Raw genomic sequence first — 26716 nt, forward strand, 5'->3', positions numbered from 1 at the left:
AACTGATATCTGTTTGTAAACCAGCGGATAAATGCCAATACCGGAGCATAAAAAAGGCGAATATGCTTCTATTTGAAAGACTGACTGAAAAGAAGGGTACCAGCAACCTCATTCTTCCTTCGTCAGTGCCTTTAAAAGTTTTCCCCAAAATTCGGCAAGCCAGCATATTCGCGCTCTTTGTGTCATGCAACTCACCTGTCACTCTTTTGTGCTCCCCTAACTGTAACTCGCTCACACTCACTATTCCATCACTGTAAGTCGCTCACACCCATTCCCTCCCACTTGCTCATATGACTGTCTAATTAAGTTCAACTAATTGTCATTAACTCTTTGTATCTCTCTGTCACTGTCTCCTGTCTCATAGCTACAGTCTCTTCCTACTGTCCTGCTACCACTGTCTGTCTCTGTCTCCCCCTTGCTCCCTCTTACTGCTACAATCCCATGCATTTCTCCCCACTGCTGCTTTATCTTCTCACAGTCAATATCTCTGTTGTCATTGTCATAGACTCGGTCTCTCAATGTCACTGGGTGTAACCCACACCCATTTTGTCCTCCTTATTCCTCTCCCACTAGCACTGTCTCCTTCAGTCTTTTATTAGCACTGTTATGTCACTGTCAACTATTTTCCACTACCACTGTGCCCCTCTCACATTGCCATTGTCTCCTTCGGTCTCTCTATACCACTTCACAGTCTACCGTCTTCCAGCAGTTATTACTTTCCGTCTCTTAGATGTTGCCACTGTGTACTTCTATCTCTGCATAAGAGAGCGTAAATATGTTGGCATGTCAAAATATTTGGGAAAATTTTTAAATTTGCTCAGAAAGCTAAAATGAGGCAATTGGTAGCAAACTTCTCAGTCAGAGCTTCGAAACAGGAGCATATTCGCCTTATTTGTGCTCCGATAGGAACATTTTTCCGCTGATTCCCTTCTTTTCCTTGCCACAGCAGAGGATATGAAAAGAATTTTGCAAGTCAGTGCAACTTTTGTAGTTTACTTTTGTTAAACTGAAATAACTCAGAACTTGTTTTACATCTGAGACCGGATTTTACGTGCGCAAAGATTGTGCATGTGCTTCAGTACTACAACACGGGTTCCCAGAAAAATTCTGATTTCAACGATGACACTTTACAGCATAGTTCTACGTGATTCGTCACTTTACAAACTACGTTTTCGCCTCACACCGTATTTTACACCCGTGTCTTGCTTGTGCAAGTAGAGTAAGTTGGAACCTCCGTTTCTTGGAAACGGACAAAGATTTCAAAGAAATTTTTATGATTATGCTTGATCATGATCTCGTAAAAATTACACCATTTGCTGCACGTGGACATTTTGGAATCTGCAGCTCGGTTTTGGTACCGAAAAGCCATATTTTTGGAGTTTTATCGATGACTGATAATGGTGTTTGAAAACTGAAGACGTCCAGGGGAAACAAAATTAATACTTAAGCAATTCGCTGCGGTTATTTGTTACCTATATTTCGCCTCATGCCGGGTTTTAAGTGCGTATATTACGTGTAGAAGCAGGGTAAATTATGAACCTCTTCATCTCAGGAACGGATAAAGATAAGAAGAACATTTTCAGAGCTGTTCGAAATCAGGATCTTAGGAAAATATTGCAGGAGTTTCAGTCAGTTGTTGCGCATAGACGTCTTGGAGTCCGGTGCTCAGTTTTGATACGAAAATATTCTAAAATTTTTTTGGTGGTTTTGTAAGCAACCGCCGACGAACTAATCATGACTCCATAAGCTGCTTGGCGCTCACCATAAACGACGTCGAATGCAAAACGATCCAGACTGTATGCTCCATTTCTATTTGGTATACATATTGTCCCTAGCCCAAGGACTCTCCAAACCTCTTGACTCAACCTTTCTATCACCAGTAGAAACCAAGGTAGGAGTCCCGGGAAAAATCCTACTTTTATGAGCGGCTTTTTGGAACTTATCAGGTAGCGCAAGCTGTAGCGTTAAGTGAATGTATAGAGTGTGCGAGTGCATATTTATTTTGTTTATCGACCAGCTTTCTTTTCCTCCCTCCTCTCAAGCCCCACAGATAATCTCTGGTTTGTTGATTTCTGTGAGCTTCTATGTCTCAATCGACTTGTGGGGGAAGCAAGGGTTTTCTTTTGTAGTCTCTAGTATCGATTCTGCTAGCTTTTTCCTGAAGAGTCTCCTAGGTTTCTTTGTCTGTGTGCACTGATCTCTCATTTGGGCAATTACGTATCGAGCTTTTTACTACCGTGTACCATGTCAATTAAAAGAGAGAGAGAGAGAGAGAGAGAGAGAGATTTATCTACCGAAGTTGTACTGTTTTTCGATGCCTTTGATTCATCTTTGGTGTGTCCTTATGAAATACGTTTGAAGTATAATAATCAATGTCCGATTGCTAATACCAGTTCATTGCCATCAGCATTAACTCGAGTTTAAGTATTGCTGTAATGTGGGAGTATACTCGTTTCTTAAAGCATGATTGCGTGAGCAGCTTCACTGCCACGTACCGATGAAAAACCTGTGTTTCGCATCTTAGGAGGTCCTGAAACACACACAAGTAGCTCTAATGGCGGAGGAATACGGTGTTTCATCCATGTTCTGAGTGTGTGTGAATCAAATTGAACATTAATGCAATATTACATTCCGTTATCTCGGGTATCTGATCATCGTCTTCCTCAGCCTGTCATAAGATTCGTAAGGTGGTCTCTCCTTTGCAGTTTGTCTCCACTCCAGTAGTTATTATGGATAAGGGACTATTATCTTATTCTGTGTTGAACGATATTCTTTTCATTCAAATCAGGTTGTTGTTCCCAACAAAAAGTTTTATGAACTTGCCAAATCAGTTTGTTAAGAGTAATTCTGTTTCAATAACTTCATTATTCCTCCCCCCCCCCCAAAAAAAAGTAACTTCTTATGAAAAGACTAATAGAATCACTTGTGAGAAAGGAACTCAGAGTAAGAAGATGTTAAGTTTATTGTTCTGGCTTAACCACAAGCGCCGGAACGAATATGCAGAACGCAAGACCAGAGAAGGCGGTGAAACGACGTCAGCCAATAGCCAACTGACAAGGACAGCGCCGCGCCAGGAAGTCTGCAAGAAGTGAATAAAGCGCCGTTCCTGCCAACATCGGCCGGAAATTAGTAGCTCAGATTGGCTCCGTGTAGGGACATTAGTGGACAGGATTCGCTGAGCTGTAATAGTGACGTGTATCCACTTGCAGGAACATTGCGTACAGCTAAGGACTCTCACTTATATTGTATGTCACCCATCGTTTGCGACAACATGTCGTACATTCAAGTTAAATGTTGTCAATCTCCTTTATAGAAATAAAAGTACTAATGTTAGGTGCTTGAACTGTCGTATAGCATTCCGAGAATGCAGCATTCCTTATGCACCCTATACAAGACCAGTGGCCAAGACCCAACAACTGGCGAAGAGATGTTAGAAACGAACTCCATGTCGACGACCACGACCTTAATCTTCTCTTGTCTTTACTTTGCAGGGGCGCATGATGCTTTGAGAGTTTCTTGTTTCATTGCTAATTCGTGTTTTCAGGTGGGTGTTGCAGAAAATTTCATTGATTCCGTCGTTATTTACATTGCTTGCCATTTATATTTTTTTGCATTTGTATCTTCCAACATGCCCACCAATCCTGTCCCGCCCCCTGCTCCAATGCCACATCTGCAAGCGTTAGATGCCACACAGATGACGGGCGCTGTGGCCGAGCGGTTCTAGGCGCTTCAGCCAGAAACCGCGCTGCTGCTACGGTCGCAGGTTCGAATTCTGCCTCAGGCACGGATGTGTGTGATGTCATTAGGTTAGTTAGGTTTAAGTAGTTCTAGTTCTAGGGGACTGATGACCTCAGATATTAAGTCCCATAGTGCTTAGAGCCATTTGAACCATTTTTGAGTCACACAGCCGATGCAGATGTTTCAGTTTCAGACGCAGCAAATATCAGCACTATTCAACACGGTGCAGCAGCTACTCACCAACGCTGTGCGCACAACAGAACAAGCACCTGTTACTACAGTTGCTATACCGCCTTTTCGACGATTTCGTGAAGAAGAAGAGAAATGGCTCGAGTGGTTAGCTCTGTTCGAATCGCATCTCCTAGCTCACAATGTACCAGGTACTGTGAAACGTTCATATCTATTATCAGCAGTTAGAAGAGATGTGTTCAGCCCTATACAGAGGTTATATCCTAACGCTAACCTGAGTGAATTGTCGTACGACAAAGTATTACAGTCCCTCACAAACTGTTATGATCAACAAGTGAATGTGGTAGCAGCTAGGTATCAATTCTTTAATTTCAAAAAACGGTCAGAACAGACTTATCGCGAGTGGGTAACAGATTTGCAAGGAAGGACAAGGAAATGTAAATTCAAATGTGCTTGCGGTACTTTATATTCAGACATTATGTCGTGTGATGTGGTCGTGTACTACGTACCTGATCTCAAATCCAGAAACAAATTTTGAAACAGTCCAATCCATAATTTCAGCAGGTAGTGCAGATATTTGATCAGTACGATTCCTGTGCCCTGTCAGCCGTTAAATCTGAGCAGCTAGCTATCTCTTAGGTTGAGTCCCTTAGTAGTTACCCTCCCGTTCCACATATGCAGTTCATTAAACTGGTGGCTACACACGGGAACATAATGTAGTCTTGCTCTAGATGTTATTAGTGGTACAAACGCCAAGACTGCCCCTCCCGGCAAGCTCAGTGTTACGCTTTTTGTAGCAAACGACTCGTACAATCCGTATGTTTGCAATAGAACAAACACAAGAATTTGGTACACTCACAGAAATCTAGTCACGATTCTCACGTCATTAATGCAGTATAATCCGAGTCTGTAACTAGCAAGCGTGCAGTTTGGTCAGTGAAATGTCAAACCAATTTTTTGTCGATTTACTTACTTGTGGGAAGTGTGGGAAATTTCAGTCTGTTACATTGCTTAATCGTCACACATATAAACTGTTAGGCTCCCCATGCCTGTTTAAAACCAACACGCGACTGACAGCTTATAATGGACAAGACATTCCCATTCTCGGAACATCAACTTTGCCTGATTTGTATTCTTCTGTTTGAATTGAGTAGAGGGATGACAGCAGCTAAGGCATCCAGAAACATTTGTTCTGCATAGGGAATAGTGCCACTTGAGAGAACACTGCAAGAACATGGTTTTCTCGTTTTAACGAGGATCGTTTTGACATTATTGATTTTCCAAGTTCAGAAGAGTTTCAGGGCTTGATAAAGACCGTTTAAACGCATTAATCCACAATGATCCACGTCACTGTACTCGAGAATTGCCTAATGTGATGAACTGTTATCATTCTATCATCGTGCAACATTTGCATGCTATGGGGAAAGGTTCAAAAATCTGGTGTATGGGTACGGCAACCTGTAAGTCAGAATCACATAAATCGGTGGGTGACCTTATGCGCATCTCTGCTTGCTCATCATCCAATGGCTCGTGAGAGCCGGCCGCTGGTGGCCGAGCGGTTCTAGGCGCTTCAGTCTGGAACCGCGCGACCGCTACGGTCGCAGGTTCGAATCCTGCCTCGGGCATCGATGTGGTTGATGTCCTTAGGTTAGTTAGGTTTAAGTAGTTCTAAGTTCTAGGGGACTGATGACCTGAGATGTTAAGTCCCATAGTGCTCAGAGCCATTAGAACCATTTTCGGCTTGTGAACAATACCAAACATTCCCATCCTGAATCGTTACTGGTGACGACAGACGTTGTCTTTATGCTAACGTAAGGAACAGAAAGGAATGACCGAGCCCAAACAGAGCAAAAACTCCCAGTACAAAACCTGCACACGTACAGAACAGATAATGTTATACACTCCTGGAAATGGAAAAAAGAACACATTGACACCGGTGTGTCAGACCCACCATACTTGCTCCGGACACTGCGAGAGGGCTGTACAAGCAATGATCACACGCACGGCACAGCGGACACACCAGGAACCGCGGTGTTGGCCGTCGAATGGCGCTAGCTGCGCAGCATTTGTGCACCGCCGCCGTCAGTGTCAGCCAGTTTGCCGTGGCGTACGGAGCTCCATCGCAGTCTTTAACACTGGTAGCATGCCGCGACAGCGTGGACGTGAACCGTATGTGCAGTTGACGGACTTTGAGCGAGGGCGTATAGTGGGCATGCGGGAGGCCGGGTGGACGTACCGCCGAATTGCTCAACACGTGGGGCGTGAGGTCTCCACAGTACATCGATGTTGTCGCCAGTGGTCGGCGGAAGGTGCACGTGCCCGTCGACCTGGGACCGGACCGCAGCGACGCACGGATGCACGCCAAGACCGTAGGATCCTACGCAGTGCCGTAGGGGACCGCACCGCCACTTCCCAGCAAATTAGGGACACTGTTGCTCCTGGGGTATCGGCGAGGACCATTCGCAACCGTCTCCATGAAGCTGGGCTACGGTCCCGCACACCGTTAGGCCGTCTTCCGCTCACGCCCCAACATCGTGCAGCCCGCCTCCAGTGGTGTCGCGACAGGCGTGAATGGAGGGACGAATGGAGACGTGTCGTCTTCAGCGATGAGAGTCGCTTCTGCCTTGGTGCCAATGATGGTCGTATGCGTGTTTGGCGCCGTGCAGGTGAGCGCCACAATCAGGACTGCATACGACCGAGGCACACAGGGCCAACACCCGGCATCATGGTGTGGGGAGCGATCTCCTACACTGGCCGTACAGCACTGGTGATCGTCGAGGGGACACTGAATAGTGCACGGTACATCCAAACCGTCATCGAACCCATCGTTCTACCATTCCTAGACCGGCAAGGGAACTTGCTGTTCCAACAGGACAATGCACGTCCGCATGTATCCCGTGCCACCCAACGTGCTCTAGAAGGTGTAAGTCAACTACCCTGGCCAGCAAGATCTCCGGATCTGTCCCCCATTGAGCATGTTTGGGACTGGATGAAGCGTCGTCTCACGCGGTCTGCACGTCCAGCACGAACGCTGGTCCAACTGAGGCGCCAGGTGGAAATGGCATGGCAAGCCGTTGCACAGGACTACATCCAGCATCTCTACGATCGTCTCCATGGGAGAATAGCAGCCTGCATTGCTGCGAAAGGTGGATATACACTGTACTAGTGCCGACATTGTGCATGCTCTGTTGCCTGTGTCTATGTGCCTGTGGTTCTGTCAGTGTGATCATGTTATGTATCTGACCCCAGGAATGTGTCAATAAAGTTTCCCCTTCCTGGGACAATGAATTCACGGTGTTCTTATTTCAATTTCCAGGAGTGTACATCTGGCGGAACAGCGAAGGTGTGGCGTCCTACGAGTTGCTTCCCCGAGGTGCAACCGTCACTGCTGACATTTACGGTCGATAACTCAGACGTTTTGCACACGCACTCCGGGAACGACCAGGAAGACTGTGTGAAGTAACACTCCTCTCCAAGATAAACCCACCCACATTCCGCTAGACTGACATAAAATACTACACAGGAGTTGGGTTGCTAAGACATTACGAACCCATCTTATTCACCTCGAATAGCCCACTCAGATTTTCAGATTCTCCACGCTCTGTTGACCAAGCTTCAAGGAACCTTCTTCCGGGATGAAAATGCACTGCGAACATAGCTCTACAAGTTCTTCGCCTCAAAACATGCTTTTCATAATCGCGGAGTCGGAAAGTTACCCTAATGTTGGCAGACCATTGTAAATAGCGAAGGAGAATATATTATTGATGTCTAAAATCTCTGTTATGTGCACCTGTTGTGTTTACTGAGATTGTGGAAAAAAGATACAAACTTAAGGACCAATTCAAACTGCTTCTACTTGTAGACAGGTTCGGTCAAAGAGAGCACTTCCCTTGCGCACAATTCGAAGCTGGTTTACTTTCTAGTTTCAAATGTCTAACGACCGGCCACAACATCCAGAAATGTGACGTGCTGGAGTACCCATGAGAACTTCGTGAATGAACTTGTCCGACTTGTTGGTTTATCAAAGCGGACTATCGTTCCGTTTCTACAAGGAATGCTATACCACTAGCAGACGTGTAGCACGACGTAAGATTCGTGATCGTTAAAAGATCCTTACCAACAGCTAAAAATGGCGGCTCTCAAATAATTCAGGTCCATTTCAACCAGCATTCGAAAGGGGCATTGCGAAGCGAGCTACTTCGAATCGGCATTTCGAATCGCGTACGTACCAAAAGGCCACTTACCACAGGTGCGAGTAAATATCCAAGTCATCAATGGGCCAAACAACTCAGAAATTGGATTTCAGTTGTCTGGAGGCGTGTAATTTGGTAATGCCAGTGTCTCCTTTCAAACAGTTCAGTGTAGTGACCTCAACGAAGGCCTAAAGAGCCGTTTTACACGCAGCGTATGGAGAGTGCAGATTACGTGATGTTGTGGGCGTGTTTATCGTAGCGTGACTCTGGCGGACTAATTCCCGTTACAACTAAAATGAACTAGGATGTCGCAATTTCTCATAGATCTTGATGGCGAAGAACAAAGACAAAAGCCGTGTTAACGGAGATGCACTGTAACATAATTCGAAGTATGCGACTGCAAATAGTGCGGAAATGGAAATTGCTATTGCTGTGCGCTCGTGTTGTTAGCCTATCAACAGATTGTAACAATACTTAGGAACCGCATTTTTCGTACCAACATACACTTTTTAAATGGAGCAATACCTCCTGACATTAACACACTAGAAGTAGTGTAAATTAAAATGTCAGTGGTGTTTGTTGCAGAACTTTAGTGATAGTCGTTTACGAAATATTATACTATGAAACGTTCACACCCACACTTGTTTGTGACATTACACCCGTGAATTGGCTAGGTACCAAGTCATTATGTTTGCTTTCACTGTGCTTGTGCGTTACTTCAGTACACTGCGACTTGCTAGTTAATTAGTTTGTGAGAGTCCATGCAGTAGGCTGTGAGTGGACGATGGGATTTACCAATGCAGGAAGCGCCGACATGATCATGGTATATGAAGAGTGTACGAATAACGCAGTTTGTTCTTTTACAGAGTATGGGGTAAAGTATCCCAGTAAACGATAATCACCTCGGTAATTATTTATAAACCTCTTTAACTAGGTTATCTGTATTAACCACCTGCGATAAAGACAATTCTCCTGTGTAAACGTGTTTGGTTTCGTTTCCATTGTCGCATGCAGTTTTAATTACGACAGTGCGGTATTTAATCTTTCAAACAAATTCTTTCACCCTTATATGTTCTTTCTCATTACACATATTTTTAAACTAAAATTTTATAAACAACAATGTGTTTTATTCCTATTACAGCACCCATGGTCCAGGGGTAGCGGCTTTGAATCAAAATCAAAAACTTCTTCGGTCCCAGGTTCGAGTCACCCCACTGCTTAAATTTTGATTAATAATCATCATTGGCGGCCGAAGGCTTTCAGCACATGAAGACACCCTCATTCTGTCAAAGGCCTCGCCAAAGTAGGCGGAGGAGAGGGCAGAAGTTCAGGGCACTCTATTGTCCTAGGGGTAGGAAACTATCCCTAGAGGCGGAAGAACCAGCAATGTGTAACCTCCCCACAAAAATTTTAAAAGTTAATATTACTCAAATGTAAATGAACCTAGCGCTAAATGTAACCTCCCAGAGAAATTTAATGACAATGACAACTAAATAAAAATTAGCAATCTGACCCAAGTATAAGTTCCTCACAAAAATGAAAGTCAATTCAGTTATAATGAAATCTCAGTGACAATTAAAATGCAAATAGACCGAAATGTCGATCTTTAGGCCCTGTTCATTAATTAAACTGTAATTCTTACCTTAGTAAAACTGCATCTGCTCTTATTTTTCGCCATAGCTTAGAGGAAATTCATTGCAAAAATTTTGAATTTAAGGGAAACTTTTCTTTAAGGAATAGCAAGGGAATATTTCTTTCATTAAACGATTCTTTGTTAAAAATTGCTTTGAAAACAAAATTATTATTGGGGCGATTCTTGCTCAAATTAGTTACAGTTAATTTACATTATTAGCTGAGCGCAATGCTGCTTCATTACCTTATTTAAAAATAATATACCTCGTCCTGAATCATGACCAGAGTCCGATGTCGACGCCCGCCGACTCCTCACACACAACTAATCTCTCTCGCAACTAGACCACAACTACGTCATCTCGCACGCGGTACTACTCCCCGACCGCTAGCTCGCAACTGAACTGAACTCTCGCGCTACTGCCTCGCAACTGAACTGTCTCATAACTCGACTGCAACAGAACTGCTCTCTCGCGCGGTCAAGCGCAGACTAGGAACTCTGGTCAAAGATTTTATCGTGCCTCACCATCGTTGCTACGGAGTACATACACGTTTCATAACCCTCCACTAGGGGGGACAAAAATTTGGCAGCGATGGTGAGTCATTTGGACTTGCCAAGCGCGGCAAAATTTTTTCTTAATTAAATTTACAATTACAGCATATATACAGATGTAGTACATAAATTAAATGTGGTGCACATGCACCGAGTACAAAACATTTCAGACAAAGACAAAATATAAGTACAAAACATATCAGAAAAATGTATATACAAATTATTTGATAGATAACAAAGTGCACACGCACTGAAAAAATGCTTTAGCATTTTCAGAACAAATAAATAGAATGGCAAAAAATCATGTTGACAAAAGGTATATAGAATAAGTACAAATCATATTGAAAAATGAGAAAAATGCACAGGCACTAAAGTTCAGTAGAAGACATATTAACACATAACATAAGTGCACGTGCACTGAAAAACTTTTGAACATTTTCATAACAAATAAACGCAAGGGAAAAAAAATCATTTTGACTACTGACATAAGTGTACATGCAGTGAAGTTGAGAATATATCAGCAAACCACAAAATGTATTAATAAACGGCAAAAATACACACGCACTGTATATGACTTTTTCATTTTACCACAATTAGGGAAGGAATAGGAAGGATTGCGTCATGATTGTAGCACTTAGGTTGCACGCAGCTGCACTGAAAGTCCATATCTTTCCACAGAAGTACAACACCAAGTGAGACAATTTGCAGTTCTTTACCCAGAAGTATTTTTCAGCGTATTCAAGACACTGAAATGTCGTAGTAATATTTCCTGTTATCATTTAGGCAGTACATCAGGTACACCAAACAGTGGGACCATAATAACGTCTTCATCGCTCACGGTGGTGGACAGCATGTCGTGTCAACACCACGCTCTTACAAGGCACACCAACGTAGAATTAGTGCAAAAACCAAATATTGTGTTCCATGATCATGAGGATGGACAAGACAAATGGATATTACAGTAATTCCATGTAGTTAGGTCAGAAGGTGAAGGACATTAAGTAACAGACAAGTCTTGATTAGTAATTACATTAGTAGTTTGTGGCATTCATAGCCTAGTTATTGAACATTTCTGTACCATGTATTTAGTATTACAGAATAATGTTCATAAAATTAAATTATTGGCATCATGGGTAATTGTATTACAATAAACAGCGGCAGTCTTTGGCCAGTTACAAAGCATATTTAGTATGACAGAATAATGTTCATCAGAAGTCATCATGGAAAAGGAGAGTCAATTATTGTCCTAACATTAACATAATACATTGAGTTATACAAATTATTGGCACTCATTGGCCAGTTACCAAAACATGAAAAGTCATCATTGAAAACAAGAGCTAATTTAGTTACATTAATTATCGGCACTCAGTGGCAAGTTACTAAAACATGAAGTCATTATTGAAAACAGGAGCTAATTAATGTCATAATTAATAACATAATTCATTTAGTTACACTAATTATTGGCACTCATTGGCCAGTTACAGAACATGAAAGGTCATAAATCATTTAGTTATATTAATTATTGGCATTCAGTGGCCAGCAAGTATTGAATAGTATAAAACATTGTTCATCATTCAGTATTATTCAGATCATTAAGAAGTCATTATTAAAAATCAGTGAATACAATCATAGCATTAATAATCATGGGCATTAATAGTAGTCTCATTACAATAAACAGTGGCAGTTATTAGCCAGTTACAAAGCATTATTATTATTTTTTTGTATCATTAAGGAGTCATTAATGATGTGACTTACTATTCAGAGCTGATCATTATTATTCTGAATTTTCTGAAACTGGTATCATTATTTGGGACTGGTAATACATTTTGTTTTTGTGCTAGCAATGCATTGCGTTGGGTAATTATAAGGGAAAGCAAGAAGAAAAAAAGAAAAAAAATTGCTTCTAGGTTGTTCCTGTAAATGAAAAATGTGTAACGTCATTCGTCATGAGTCAGCTGTAGCAAGGTTCTGACACAAAGCAGTATATGTGATCACATTTGTAAATTATAGACACAAATGGGTAAAAAATAAAATTGCAAGTACTAGAACAGGTATAATAAGTAACAAGTTTAGTAAGTATCATGAAAGGCTTCGCCTGGAAAAAATACAAAATGGATTATTGAGATGAAAGAAGAAACGCAGACTATGCTGAAAAGTAGTGAACTTCGAATTAACAGGTAGTGAAATGTGTATTAAAAAGTGTGTTCCATAGCTGTCCTTTCCAAAACCTTCAGTCCTCCTACTGTGGAATATAACACCTGCTGTCAAAGCAAACTGCAACAAATACTTAAATAACTACATAGCATAAATACATAACTTCAACATTATCCTCATCTGTAAAGAAAAAAACTTCATTATCCATCACTTCATTATCCATATTATCATAACTTCATTATTATCATCACCTGTAAAGAAAAACTTCATTATTCATAGTAGCATATTCTTCATCATTACTCTTCATCAGCATTCATTATCATCTGCAAAAAAAATCACTTCATTATTCATTACACAACTATTCCTTATCTCTAGCATATTTCATCACTTAAAACTAAGATGTGTAGTTCTGTCTGACAGCCTGCATCAATCGCCTTGTATCCTGAAAGAAAACATTAGTTAAGACTGTTATTCTACGATGTGTATAGTATATTCTTGTTAATGCTTGTTAATTCTGATCCATTTACTCTTCCTCATAAGGTGTTTGTATCTTCTTTCGTCTATTCCGTGGTTGAAATTCCCATTTTTTTTAATTTATTTCCTTTACGCATCATTCCTTTCTGAAATTGATGAACAAAGATTAATGCCTTGCATTTAAATCATATACCCACTAAATAATGACTGGTTAATGGTGACACAATTAAGCATACAGCATAACATGACAGAAAACGTAATATGTCAAAAGCATAGACAGTGTTCAAAGGCAAAAAATGTACAGAGAAAATCACAATGCAGCAGTAAAAAAAAATGTAAAACAGTCACGATGTTGAGATATCATAGGGCAAAAAATGTCAAAGTCAACTGGTGTGTTATACCTTAGCTATTTCATAATGTATACAAACAAAACAGGAAAACAATCATACACCAAAAAAAATGAAAAATGTGCACGGTCTGATGTGTAACGACAAGTAAAGCGACCTGCTAACCTTACCTTGCCGGGCACTTGCCAAGAAAAATTCGATAGTCATCAATAATTAGTCACATAAATACAATTGCATAAGTGGTCATAAAATGTGTAAGTTCACCTGGAAAATATGCACGGTCTGATGTGTAACGACAAGAAGAGCGACCTGCTAACCTTACCTTGCCGGGCACTTGCCAAGAAAAAATACGATAGTCATCAATAATTAGTCACGTGAATATAATTGCAGAAATGATCATAAAAATTAGTAAATAGCATTACAGTGTGATAAATCGTAAAGTATGTTCACTCAATAAAGGGTTTTATGTTGGATAAGTGGTGGTTTCCTTTCGATTTTCTGGTTCTCAGAGTTTCGACGTGTACAACATTGGGGTGAGGAATGCTGCGAATTCGATATGGACCTGCGTATACAAGTTCAAATTTACTGCACTTACCTTTTATTCTGCTGGATAAATAGTGTGTACGTACTAATATATTCTGTCCAATGTGAAAGTCTCGGCGTGTACAAACCTGTTTTTGCTGTCTTCTCCGGCGCTCTGCGGCACGTTTGATGTTGTTCAGCGCAATGTCAATTATTTCGTGGTGTCTTAGTCGACCTGATCTAGGAAAGTTTACTAATTCTTTAATTTTGTTTGGTGGTTCAACGTTTTTCAGTATAACAGACGGAGATAGCATAGTGGATTCATTTGGTATGGAATTAATTACATCTTGGAATGAGAATATGTGTGTGTCCCAATCAATATGTCTTTTGTGGCAGTATATTCTACACAGTTTACCTATTTCTTTCATTAATCGTTCACAGGGGTTCGAAGAAGCATGGTACTTGGATATATAGATCGGAGAAATGTTTCTAGCTCGTAACATGCGTGTCCATATAGCTGATCGAAATTGTGATCCATTGTCAGAAATTACTTTCATCACATGTCCTACATGAAATAGAAAATGTTTTACAAATGCTTTCGAAACAGTTTTAGCAGTAGCTTTGCGTAACGGAGTGAAGGTAACAAATTTTGAAGTGAGTTCAACAGCGACAAAGATGTAGCAAAAACCTCTGTTAGTTCTCGGAATTGGACCAAAAATGTCTACTGCGGCCATATGTCTTAATTTAACAGGTACAATGGGATATAATGGAGGAATATGTGAAGTGGTGTCTGACTTAGCTTTCTGGCAAATTTTACATGACGCTAAAACTCGTCGTATATGTTTTTCCATGTTTGTAAAATAACAGTTCTGTCTCAGTATAAGATAACATTTTCTGGCTCCGTAATGTGCGTAGCTTAAATCAGTGTACCAAATTAATTTGTTAACAAGTTCGTCAGGAATGCATAATAACCAATTGTTGCTGTCTGGATGAGAGCGGCGAAATAAAATGTCATTGCGTACAGTGTAGTGGTTCCTAATCGTAACATTATTCTTATTTTGCCAGAGGTGTTTAATTTCTTTCCACACATTGTCTTTACTTTGCTCTTGTGCTATGTCCTGTAATGACGATGAAATAAAATTTTCAAATGCAACTTGTTGAATGTACATTACGCTGAAATTTGCTTTGCAGAAGTTGGTTGCGACGTCTTGCTGATTGTTACTGAGAGAACGACATAATGCGTCTGCTATTACATTTTGTGTGCCGGGAATGTGAACAATCGTAAAATTAAATTCCTGTAAATAAAGTTTCCATCTACTTAACCTGTCATGAGTGAATTTAGCTGAAAGTAAAAACTGTATTGCTCTGTGGTCTGTGTAAACGGTGGTGTGTCTTCCATAAAGAAAATGCCTAAATCTCGTAAAAGCCCATACAACACATAACGTTTCCAGTTCTGTAACGGAATAATTTCGTTCAGCAGGTGACAAAATGCGACTTGCAAATGCGATGTTTTTAATTACTTTAGAACCATCTCCTTCAATTTCCTGAAAAATATGTACGCCTAAAGCGGTGTTTGAACTGTCGGTGGCAATGGAAAAATTTCTGGTAAGATCTGGGTGCGATAAAAGTGGAGCATTCAACAAAGCATGTTTCAGGTTCACAAATTCAGAATGTGCTTGCTTATCCCATGACCAAATAGTGTTTTTACCTGTTAATTGTCATAATCTAGGAGTGTCTAAAGCAGAGTGATGAATAAATTTACGAAAAAAGTTAATTAATCCCAAAAAACTGCGTAGTTGTTTCTTCGTCGTAGGAACAGTAATGTCACGTAGAGCTTGAAGTTTTTCCGGATCAGGCGCAATGCCTTCTGCTGAAATTACGTGTCCAAGAAATTTTATAGAAGTTTTGCCAAAGTGCGATTTACTGAGGTTAACTGTGAGTCCTTGTGCATGAAAAGTTTGCAACAGTCGTTCAAGAATCATATTGTGTTCAGACCAGTTAGCTTCTGCGATAAGAATGTCATCTACGTACGTCGTGATTCTGTCTTTAAGTTCTGTCGGAAGTATTGTGTTCAAACCGCGAATAAAAGCTGCAGAAGAAATCGTTAAACCGAATGGTAATTTACAAAATTGATAACAGTCACCAAAACAGAGAAATGCTGTGTACTTTCTGCAGTTCGGATGGAGCTGAATTTTCCAAAATCCCGATCTCAAATCTAATGTGGAGTAAATAGCTGTACCGTGAAATTTCTGTAGTAGTTCTTCTAATGTCTGTGGTCGATCTGTTTCATTAATAATTATGTCATTGATGTGACGTGAATCAAGTACGAGGCGAAGTGAGCCATCTTTTTTCTTAACAATATGTAGCGGGTTTATGTACGGACTAACTGCTGGTTCAATAATTCCTTGGTCAAGCATATCCTGCAACTCTTTTTTAACTTGTTCTCTGTGGATATACGGAATGGGATAATGTTTTGCTTTAAATGTGTCGTGCTGTTTGACTTGAAATTCATACATAAAGCCGGACATAGTACCAGGAATGTTGTCAAAAACTGGAGCTTCCTGTAAAAGTATTTTGTGTAGTTGCGTGCGTTCGTCGTCTGTATTTGTACTGCTTTGTTTAACTTTATCGGAAATCATCTGCATTACGTCGTAGTCAGCTTCGTCTGGAGTGTTATAGTTATGTACGTACGTGTCTGTGAACAATGTGGGATTACAGTCTATGTTACGTGTTGCGGAAATGACCTCTGCGCGGTTAATTGTTTGTTCTTCCGCAGATAGTGAATGCTGAAATTCTAAAGCCAATTGCACATTTTCATCCTTCAACATTAAATAAGAATTTTGAAAATCAACCACTGCGTCGTGTTGTACCAGAAAGTTCGTGCCTAAAATAACGTCTGTTGTCAATAAGGGAAAAATCCAAAAATTTGAGTGAAAAGTATGACCTCCAATACAAAATGATAAATGCGTCTGTAATTTCACATCCACTCCTTTACTCGATACTGCTCCTTTTACTTTCGTTTTGCCTAAAGGTAATGTGGGATAATTGTTCTCTTTGTTACACTAGTTAAAAGTTTCTTCATTTATTACTGACATAGGTGATCCGGAATCGATTACTGCTGAAAATTTCGATGAACCAATTTTAATTTCGATCACAGGATGTGAACTAGTTTTCTGAATAACTGGTCTTTCCTGCAAAAGAGTGTCTCTGATGTCGTCAAAAGTAATAACATTTTCGTGAACAACATTTTGCGTGTCAAAAGTAGTGCTTGTGTTATCGGAAGATGCGACCTGTACAGTATCTAGTCAGATTCTATCTGACGTGTTATTATTATCAGGAGGATGCTGTGGCATTTCTACTATTTGAACAGTTTTATTACTTCTTCCACACGTGTTACGCTCTGGATGATACCTACTGTCGGGTTCATTCTTGAGAATATGCTGTTGCTGATCATTTTGTTGCTGGTAGGAGCGACTGTTATTAAACGTACGCTGATAATTGTGCTCATCATTTTTATGTCTGTCGTGATAGTCATTCCTATACGGTGCATTGCGATAGGAATTGAAATACTGCGTTTTCTGTACGTAGTTGTTCCTTTGCTGCCGTGCGTTACTATTTGTTGGATTTGGGACTATACGTGCATGCGGTGAAACATTAAAGTTAGGTTGACCTTGTGCATTACATTGTTGGTTATGTATTCCAACCGGCTGACTTTCATGCTGTTGCGATGGAAAACGTCTATTGTTACCAAAATGTGATTCCTGTTGCTCAAAATTTTGACGATATTGATAATCAGAATTTTGTCTGTGATTTCAGTTCTGATAGTTGTCGTTCCTAAAGCGTCTGTTACTTTTCGTATTAAAATTGCGTCCCTGATCATAATTACTGTAAGTTTGTTGACCTTGGTTATTATACGAAAAGTTTTTGTTTACAAAAGAATAATCTGATTGTTGGACTTCCAAGAGCTGTAACAGATCTCTGAATGCTGAAATATTTTCTTTTTGCTGACCGGTTAGAAGTGAAACTCTTAATGACCGTGGTAATTTAGAGATACATAATTGAATGAGTGCAGATTCACTGTACGGTTCACTTAGGTACTGGTTCTGCTGGACCATGTGCTCAAAAAATTGTGTGACCCTGGGAAAATTTGTGTTCTCATAATTTGGTAAGCTAATTAACTGATCTTTAATTCCGCGCTGTGTCGTCTTCGACCAATACGCTGATAGAAAAGCATTCTGAAATTCTTCTACTGAATAACATTGTCTCGCGATCGGCTTCATACGAGTTGCCGGTTCGCCTTCCAAAAAGCTGCAGATAAATTCAAGTTTATGTGTTACAGGCCAAGTCGGTGGAAAAGCAAAGCTAAATTGTTGTATCCAATCTAGCGGATGAATCTGTGTTCTGTCATTTTTAAACACTTTAAACTTGCTCACTGACGGAAAATGTTTGTAATCGAAATTATCGTCTCTGTGTGATGGAACAGGTTCAGTACTGTAAGAGAATCTGTTGAACTGTGGTTGTTCGGAATCTAAGTCCCGTACTCTCTGTAGATTACCCAAATTATACGCGTTGCGCGAGTCTGACAAATGTTCGCTAAGTGGCGTCTGCTGTGATGTGTTATTAACTGAAATATTTTTCATCTCTGTTACTTCTTGCTGTAAACTTGACAATTTTCTACGCAAGGTGTTATTAGATGAATCAATCTCATTAACTGTCTGCTGTAAATTTTGAAATTCAGGTGTTTGGTTAAATGAAACCGGTGAAGTATCGTCTGATTTGCTGTCGTTATTACTTTCAATGACATCAATACGACTGGCCAGTTCATCACATTTTGCAGTCAGTATTTTTACCTGATCATCGGTTTTAGTGTCAGTGGCATTAATCTGTTTTTGCAATTTACGTGTAGTTTCGTTCAGTTTTTTAACGTCAGCTTTGACGACATCGGAATCCTGTGTTAGTTCTAATTGTTCGAGTCTGTCGGTCACTGTTTGAAAATCGGTTGTGTATGTGTCTGTTTTCGATTTAAGATCCGAAATTTCGTCACGTAATTCTGTGTTTGACTGTTTGATGGTATTAATTTCGTCGGACACTGTGGCAATATTATTGTCTACATACGTTTTTGCCTTCGCAAACATTTTACGTTTGTCTTCTTGTCTCTGAGCAGTGATTGTTTCCATGACTTGACGTTTGACTTTATTTTGATCCTGAATAAATTTGCGGAAACGCGTATCACTGTTTTGTATGTGAAAACTAAGACGTTCGTTAATTTGAGTGTTCTGTTGTTCGAATTTCGCGTCAATCTTTTCATCCATTGTGCGTGAAAGTTCTGCTGTCATTGCTTTAAACTCGTCGCGTAATTGTGTAGCTTTTTCAGAGCATTGTTTAGCGACTCCGCTAATTTCGTCTCTGAGTGTTTCTGTTGCAGCTGTTTGCAATTCCCTTAATTCCTGAGCAACAGACTTCATTTCTTCGCTACTTTTTCTTGAACAAGCATCTATTTCCTCGCGTAACTGTTCCTTAGTATCATGACACTGCGCGGCAACGGCTCTAATTTGTTCACTAAGCTATTTGGAATTGTTGTCTAATCTTTCATTTAACTGCTTGGAAGTGTTGTCTTGTTTTTCATTAAATTGTTGTATAAGATTTTCACTGTGTTGTTGTAGCAATCTTGCCATAAATTGTTCCAACCCATTATTACCTACTCTATTCTCCGTGCTGTTTAATGGTGGATCTGGAATTGTCCCGCTTTCTGTAACCATTTGGTTATTCTGAGGTTTACTAAAAGGTTTGCCAGTCGAATGTACACTGTCGGTCACAATTTCGGAATTAAATGGATCCGTTGTACTTTCAGTACCCTGTTCATTTTCATTACAAAAATTTGTCTGTACATTATTTGACTTTTCAAAACCAGGTGTGTTAAGCTGGGTAGCGCTCATTACAATAGAACGCCCCGCGTCATCGATTGTCGTCAATTCAACAGAGGAAATAACCGAGTTCGTTTGTTCATCATTAAGATAAAAATCCTCATTAGTGGTTGGAACGCACTGATTGTCAGTGAACGCAGGATTGTCATCATTACACTGCGTATCACTATTACTATCGGTCACGTTGTTTAAGTCAGTAAATTCATTCATAATACCTCGCGATACACTATTCATAGTCTTTCGCGGCATTTTTACAATAGTCACAATTAATCACAAAACAAATAAGCACAATGCAAAAGCAACACACAAATACAACAGAGCAACGAATTGCCGATGATCTGAGGAAAGAAAGTCACAAAATTAGTAAAAGCGTTGCGACAAGTCCTAATTATATTTAAGCAAATAAGAGCAGATATCTGGCTACGTTTTAGAAGATTCTCAACGAAATACGATCCTGGACCGGAGGTCGCCAAGTGTAACCTCCCCACAAAAATTTTAAAAGTTAATATTACTCAAATGTAAATGGACCTAGCGCTAAATGTAACCTCCCAGAGAAATTTAATAACAATGACAAATAAAAATTAGCAATCTGACCCAAGTATAAGTTCCTCACAAAAATGAAAGTCAATTCAGTGATAATGAAATCTCAGTGACAATGAAAATGCAAATAGACCGAAATGTCGATCTTTAGGCCCTGTTCATTAATTAAACTGTAATTCTTACCTTAGTAAAACTGCATCTGCTCTTATTTTTCGCCATAGCTTAGAGGAAATTCATTGCAAAAATTTTGAATTTAAGGGAAACTTTTCTTTAAGGAATAGCAAGGGAATATTTCTTTCATTAAACGATTCTTTGTTAAAAATTGCTTTGAAAACAAAATTATTATTGGGGCGATTCTTGCTCAAATTAGTTACAGTTAATTTACATTATTAGCTGAGCGCAATGCTGCTTCATTACCTTATTTAAAAATAATATACCTCGTCCTGAATCACGACCAGAGTCCGATGTCGACGCCCGCCGACTCCTCACACACAACTAAACTCTCTCGCAACTAGACCACAAATACGTCATCTCGCACGCGGTACTACTCCCCGACCGCTAGCTCGCAACTGAACTGAACTCTCGCGCTACTGCCTCGCAACTGAACTGTCTCGTAACTCGACTGCAACAGAACTGCTCTCTCGCGCGGTCAAGCGCAGACTAGGAACTCTGGTCAAAGATTTTATCGTGCCTCACCATCGCTGGTACCGAGTACATACACGTTTCAAATGATCACAATGATCAACGACATGAGGATGCAGAAGGCAATGGAAACCACTGCGCAGAGTGTGTTACTGTGGACAGTTCAGTGATAGGGTTGTTCGTATCAGAATCGACAGCAAACCAACATAGACAACGACAGTTAAGGTATACATGCCGATACCACAAACTTAAGATGAAGAGATAGAGAAAATGTATAAGGCTACTGAAAGCGTAATACAGTACACAAAGGGTGACGAAAATATAATAGTCATGAGGGACTGGAATGAAGTTGTAGGGAAAGGAGTAGAAAAAAAGGTTACAGGAGAATAGGGGCTTTGGACAAGGAATGCGAGAGCTATGAGCACTTGTTCATCTTCGCTGCTGTGAAACACATGTCTTCTGGTTGACAAGTGTTCATAGCTTTTAACCCATTCACTTTAGAGCTTATGTTTACTGGACTGTGTTTCCTGATTTGGTCCATCCTGGCACGACTAATAATATGGAGAGCACTCAGATTGCAGCAGAAGAAATTTGTTTCACGGCATCGAAACTGGAGAAGTGCTCACATCTCTTAAGGTATGCGTTTTAGTGGCCATGTGTACTGAGTCTTTTGCTTTGGACCGTATGCGTTTACACCATTAATTCAGATATATTCGCATTGCTGTTATCGACAAACATTTGTCATCTTCATATGCTCTTAATCCACTAGAAAGCTTCCCAAGAGTAACAAAAACAGTCAGAAAGCTGAACATCATTAAGTCAATGCAAGATATTTCAGTTAATGTACATCGTATTGTCACATCGTAAAAATAATCTTTTTTTTTAACCACACGACGATACGATGTGCATTCATCCACGCAGTGCTTACTGCTGCACATACACACCCAAAAAGAAGTTCTTGCGAGCCCTAGATTTGCTTGTGTTGGAACGTATCGATATTTCGAATGCTACGTTTCATTCTCCTTCGAATATGAAATTTTAACAACACACAGATCCTCGAAACACTGTATGACTTTGGAGACATCTTACATTGTAAGTGATATTTTGTCATGGAAGAAAAAGGACAGTTTGGAAGAACATTAACAATATGTTAAGCGCATTTGTATCCCCTAGAAATTTTATACGAATATCTTTTACAATCATTAATGAATCTAATTAAGTTTTTACGAGCGCGTCCATCCGCATGACAAAGGTAGACTGAAAACGGCGCTGAAGAGTGCTTGCATTCACAGTCCATGTGACTGATCACATCCTGTGTAATAGCCTCTGAACTTTCACGTTCAACACATCAACATATTCATTCATATCTCGTGTGAGGCTGCTTCTTGAGACAGTCGTTTACCCCGCGCCCTCCTCTCGTCTTTTGTATAAAGTCCCTTAACTGTTATGATAGACAGCTATGCGACACAGAAAGTAGCAAGGGGATGCGTCATTCGAACTCTGAGACATCCCTCGTGGTTCTATAGGCAATGTCACTGCCTCCGGAAGCCGACTGTCACGAACGCTCATGAAAACGCCTTATACACAATCACATGGCCAATTCAAATGTGCATTCACCGACTGTGGTGTGGAGCTAGTTTTATTAGCAGACAGTTTCTAACAAGCGGTGCTGCGACCTGGCTATAAGCAGCTCCAACACACCTACACAGCCTGCCGGTCATTCAGAAGGTTTTACGAACCATAGTGCTCCACGATACACACGTGCTCTGGAAATGGACAATGTATCCCGCCTCGAGACAATCACGGAGATATGCAAAATACTTGCCACATGATTGTCCAGGAAGTCAAGGCATTTGAATAACCCCTTCACCCTGAATCTGTGAAATTACGATTACAGCTGTCGATGGAAACATGACAGACTTAAGACAGTCTTTTTCAGGAAAAATGGGTTATCTTCTAATCGTTCTAACTGAAAACCGCACGCAGCGTCCGATCGGTGAATAGGAGAAACCTCATAGCACTGCTGTCTGTCTTCGATAGCTGCAGTTATAACAGCCAAACAACCGGCTGCCTCAGGGCATCTGACGCCAAACGATTCACAAAAACCCGCACACATTAATTTACGCTGAAGTATTAGTTTTGTAATGAAATTTACCATTCTTACGGCGACCTTTTAATGATAAAGGATTGAGACCACTGTGGTTTTCCCAGGAGGATTCTGTAGTGCCCAGCAACAATGCTAACATCCAATATACCGCCAATCCTTGCAACTTTGCGTGAAGTGTCGCTGTCAGCGGTATATATCCGCCTACAGTCCTACCACATGTCCGAACTACAGCAAAGGTTCCTTTTCCACGGCTTTCTGTGGCATTTCTCCCCGTGTCCCTAACTGCTACCCTTCGAAGGTTTCTATGTACTGTCGTGTCACCATCATAAGATCGTAGTGACACGACAGCACAGAAATCGTCTTGGTGCAAATCGGAGAGAATTTGTGGTGTACTGTAGTAGCTAATTGTAGCTGATAGGCACTGGGTATTTTCAGCAACCATGGTGTTGAATTATTGCGAGACGGGGCAAAGCTTGTCAGTGAAAACTGACAGCATAGCGATAGGCCTAATGCACAGCACAGGCAAGACGTTTTCTCCACCCGCGGCTGTCTGTGATGTTACCGAGAACGTGACTAGATACGACGTACTGGCATAACTGGTGTACTGCTATCTTATGTAAACAACCGTTGCTTTCACAGCAGTTGCATCTGCAGCCTAGCAGGCTACCAAGCCGTAGGAACTGTGCCAGAACACTTAGAGCTGCTAGCAGCAGTCACAAGTGCGTCTCTCTGTAGCAGTACCAGTTTCCAGCACTACGTTTGCCTTCCAGCTTTAATGCCACAGCTCACTGAGTCTTCCAAGCTCACTCCAGCAGCTGCTGTACCCCTGCACAGGGAGTAGTGGGTCATGTCCTTTGCACTGGTAGCCGTAAGTACTCCGGATCCGCGATAGGTGCGCCTCCACGCTGCACACCAGCAACCGCTCGGACTCAGTTATCCACTCCGGAGCTGTCTACCAGAGGAAGGTAGCTGACCTTCTAGGGCGACTGACGGGATGTGTTTGTGGCGCAACGCAAACAACAGCCTTATGTGACACTGAGCACACCTATCAGAAAAGCTGGGTGCCCATATGTTGCAGACAGTTGGCTGAATTCTAGCTGACATCATTTTGGCCATCCAGTCCTCTTCCCTTGGGGGAATGGTCGCTACCTCGCAGAGATGCAACACTAATGCGCGAATAGAAAATGAAACATTAATTTTCACAACAGCATCTTCCTGAGCCTGCAACCCCACCGTAACCGTCAATCGCATGTCATCCTGAGATCACCGCTACACTTCCCTCGCAATTTCGTGAAGGAGCCCTTTCCGTAGAGCTGCAGCAGAAATTTTTTGTGATAGTCACCTTGAAAGCGTGCGCCCGGAGGCGCCACTGAAGTCCCGCACTTGTGAAATGATATACTGTATTACTTTCAGATCCGCATATGAATATCCACTCCACTACCTGACAGCAGCAGGCTGGTACTAAAACGCTGCTTAGCTGAAAGTCGACTTCCCATACAACAGGAAATTAAATTATCCCTATGTAAAAACAACAGGCTACTCTAAGTTTCCAGGAGGGAAGACCCATCGACCGGCTGTTTGCTGTTTACATTCGCAGGGCCGGGTACGGCTGTCTTTCCGGATCGCTGCCTGCCAGCGAACGCGAGAGCCCCGGGGCTGTTCAGAAGGCTACGGAAGCAACGTGGCGCAGCACCTCGACTGCAGATTTTCCTCCCCACCCTCCTCCCACCCTCCCTGTCAACCGCCCCCTCCCACCCGACCAAGCGCACAGCCAACGCTGTCGCTGCCCCTGAATCGATTCGGGCCACCCAGACCCTCTCCCCCCTCCCACCGCCCCCCCACCATGTGCTAACGAGGGCAGCCTTTTATTTCCCCTCGCCTTTCTCCTTCGACAGCAGACCGGCGGGGGCACAGTGTGGGCGCGACGGTGAATGGTAGGTGGCAGCACGAAGGGGGGTGGGAGCAGACAGACTGCGTGCAGGGGGTAGCGAGACGGAGGGTGAGCCGCCCACCTCGGTACCCAGTCGACCAGGCCCGGAACGGAAGCTAGATTCCGAGATCTGGCAGAGGAAAAAGTTCAGGCGCCGAAAAACAAGAACCTAACAATTGTATACTGCCGCCGGTGCGAGTAACAAGTTCGGCGGGCTTTTTATTGTGCCCCGGGCGAAAGCTATTTACTGGTTTCGGAATCGTTCACTGTGCCACCTCTACACAGACCCGTTTCACGAACACCTACACACACACACACACACACACACACACACAGTCACATGTGCTCAGACGTACTCACGGGATAGCCCGGTGGAATGTCTCCAAATGGGAAGCCGTTAGCGGTTCTGCGCCGATGGCTTCTTTATCGCACCCTTGGCACTCAGTTGGCGTAGAGCCGCGCGGACCACGATTGCTATTTACCCACGAGTCGCAGCCGTGATCTGCTTTCAACGGATGGAATGGGTGTGCTAGCGTCTTGGAGAAAAAACATATGGAAAGCTAGTGAAAAACATAGTTCATGTTTACATGAAATTGTTTAGTATCCAAGCATTTGTAACTACTGCCAGTTTGAATCTCAAAATGATCCAAACGCTTCCTCAGCGATTCGCAGTGTTGATATCTGTTTGGTGGCCATCACTGAGGCGTCCCGGAAAATCGAGGGTGTCTGAGGCATTTAATACGAATAATAAACAATCTGTTTCACCACAAAGAAATTGTAATAAATGCAGAGAAAGGTAAGACAATAAAGAATAAAAAAGGAGTGCGATAAACGTGTAGCCAATCACCTAATGTATTCACTATATTTACTTGTTAGTCAGCATCGTTAGACAAATGAAATGGGAAGTGAAACACGATGTCACATTAATACCAAAACAATCACACATAAATATTTTGCTTTTTGCCGACGAGCAAATAATTCTTCAGAAAAGATGAAGTGACTACTCGTTGCAAAACACGATCTAAATTATATGTACAGAATACTTTGTAGTCAGGACTGCCATAGCCAGGATATATCATTTCGGAGATAAAACTGCTTCCGCTGTACTGCATTTATAAGTACTGTAGCATTTTAGCTGCATCATCAGGTGCAACTTGTACAAACTAACAGAAGAAAACTCACGTAAGGCAAGAAAACTTAACTAAAATTAAAATATATGCGGGCTAAACTTACAAAATCAAGTCATGAAGTGACAAACAAAATGGGGTGACCCGACGTCACCAGTCAGCAATTTCTCGCTAAGTAGCGGACGTCAAATACAAATCAGCATAAAGCAAAATAGAACGCTCCTGTGACGCGCTCCCGAGAAGTCAGTTTCGTGCTAAGCTGCTTGAATAACTGGGGTGTGTTTCAACCTTCTTCTGGTGAATGAGCGACCGGAACTTCTTAATTTTACGTAAGCCCATAGATGATCATATACTGCACATCTACATTTACATCATACTCCGCGAGCCACCTATTGGTGTCTGGCGGAGGGTACTTTCGGTACCACTACCTAATCCCTCCAACTTTGTTCTACCTCACGCATAGTGCGTGGGAAGAATGATTGTCGGTAAGCCTCTGTATTGGCTCTAATGTCTCGAATTTTCTCCTCGTGGTCAATACGCGAGATGTATGTGTGTGTGTGTGTGTGGGGGGGGGGGGGGGGGGGGAAGTAACATGTTGTCCGACTCCTCCTGAAAAGCGCTGTCCCGAAATTTCATTAGTAAATCTC

The sequence above is a fragment of the Schistocerca nitens genome, chromosome 7, assembly GCF_023898315.1.
Source record: "Schistocerca nitens isolate TAMUIC-IGC-003100 chromosome 7, iqSchNite1.1, whole genome shotgun sequence".
NCBI classification, from domain to species: Eukaryota; Metazoa; Arthropoda; class Insecta; order Orthoptera; family Acrididae; genus Schistocerca; species Schistocerca nitens.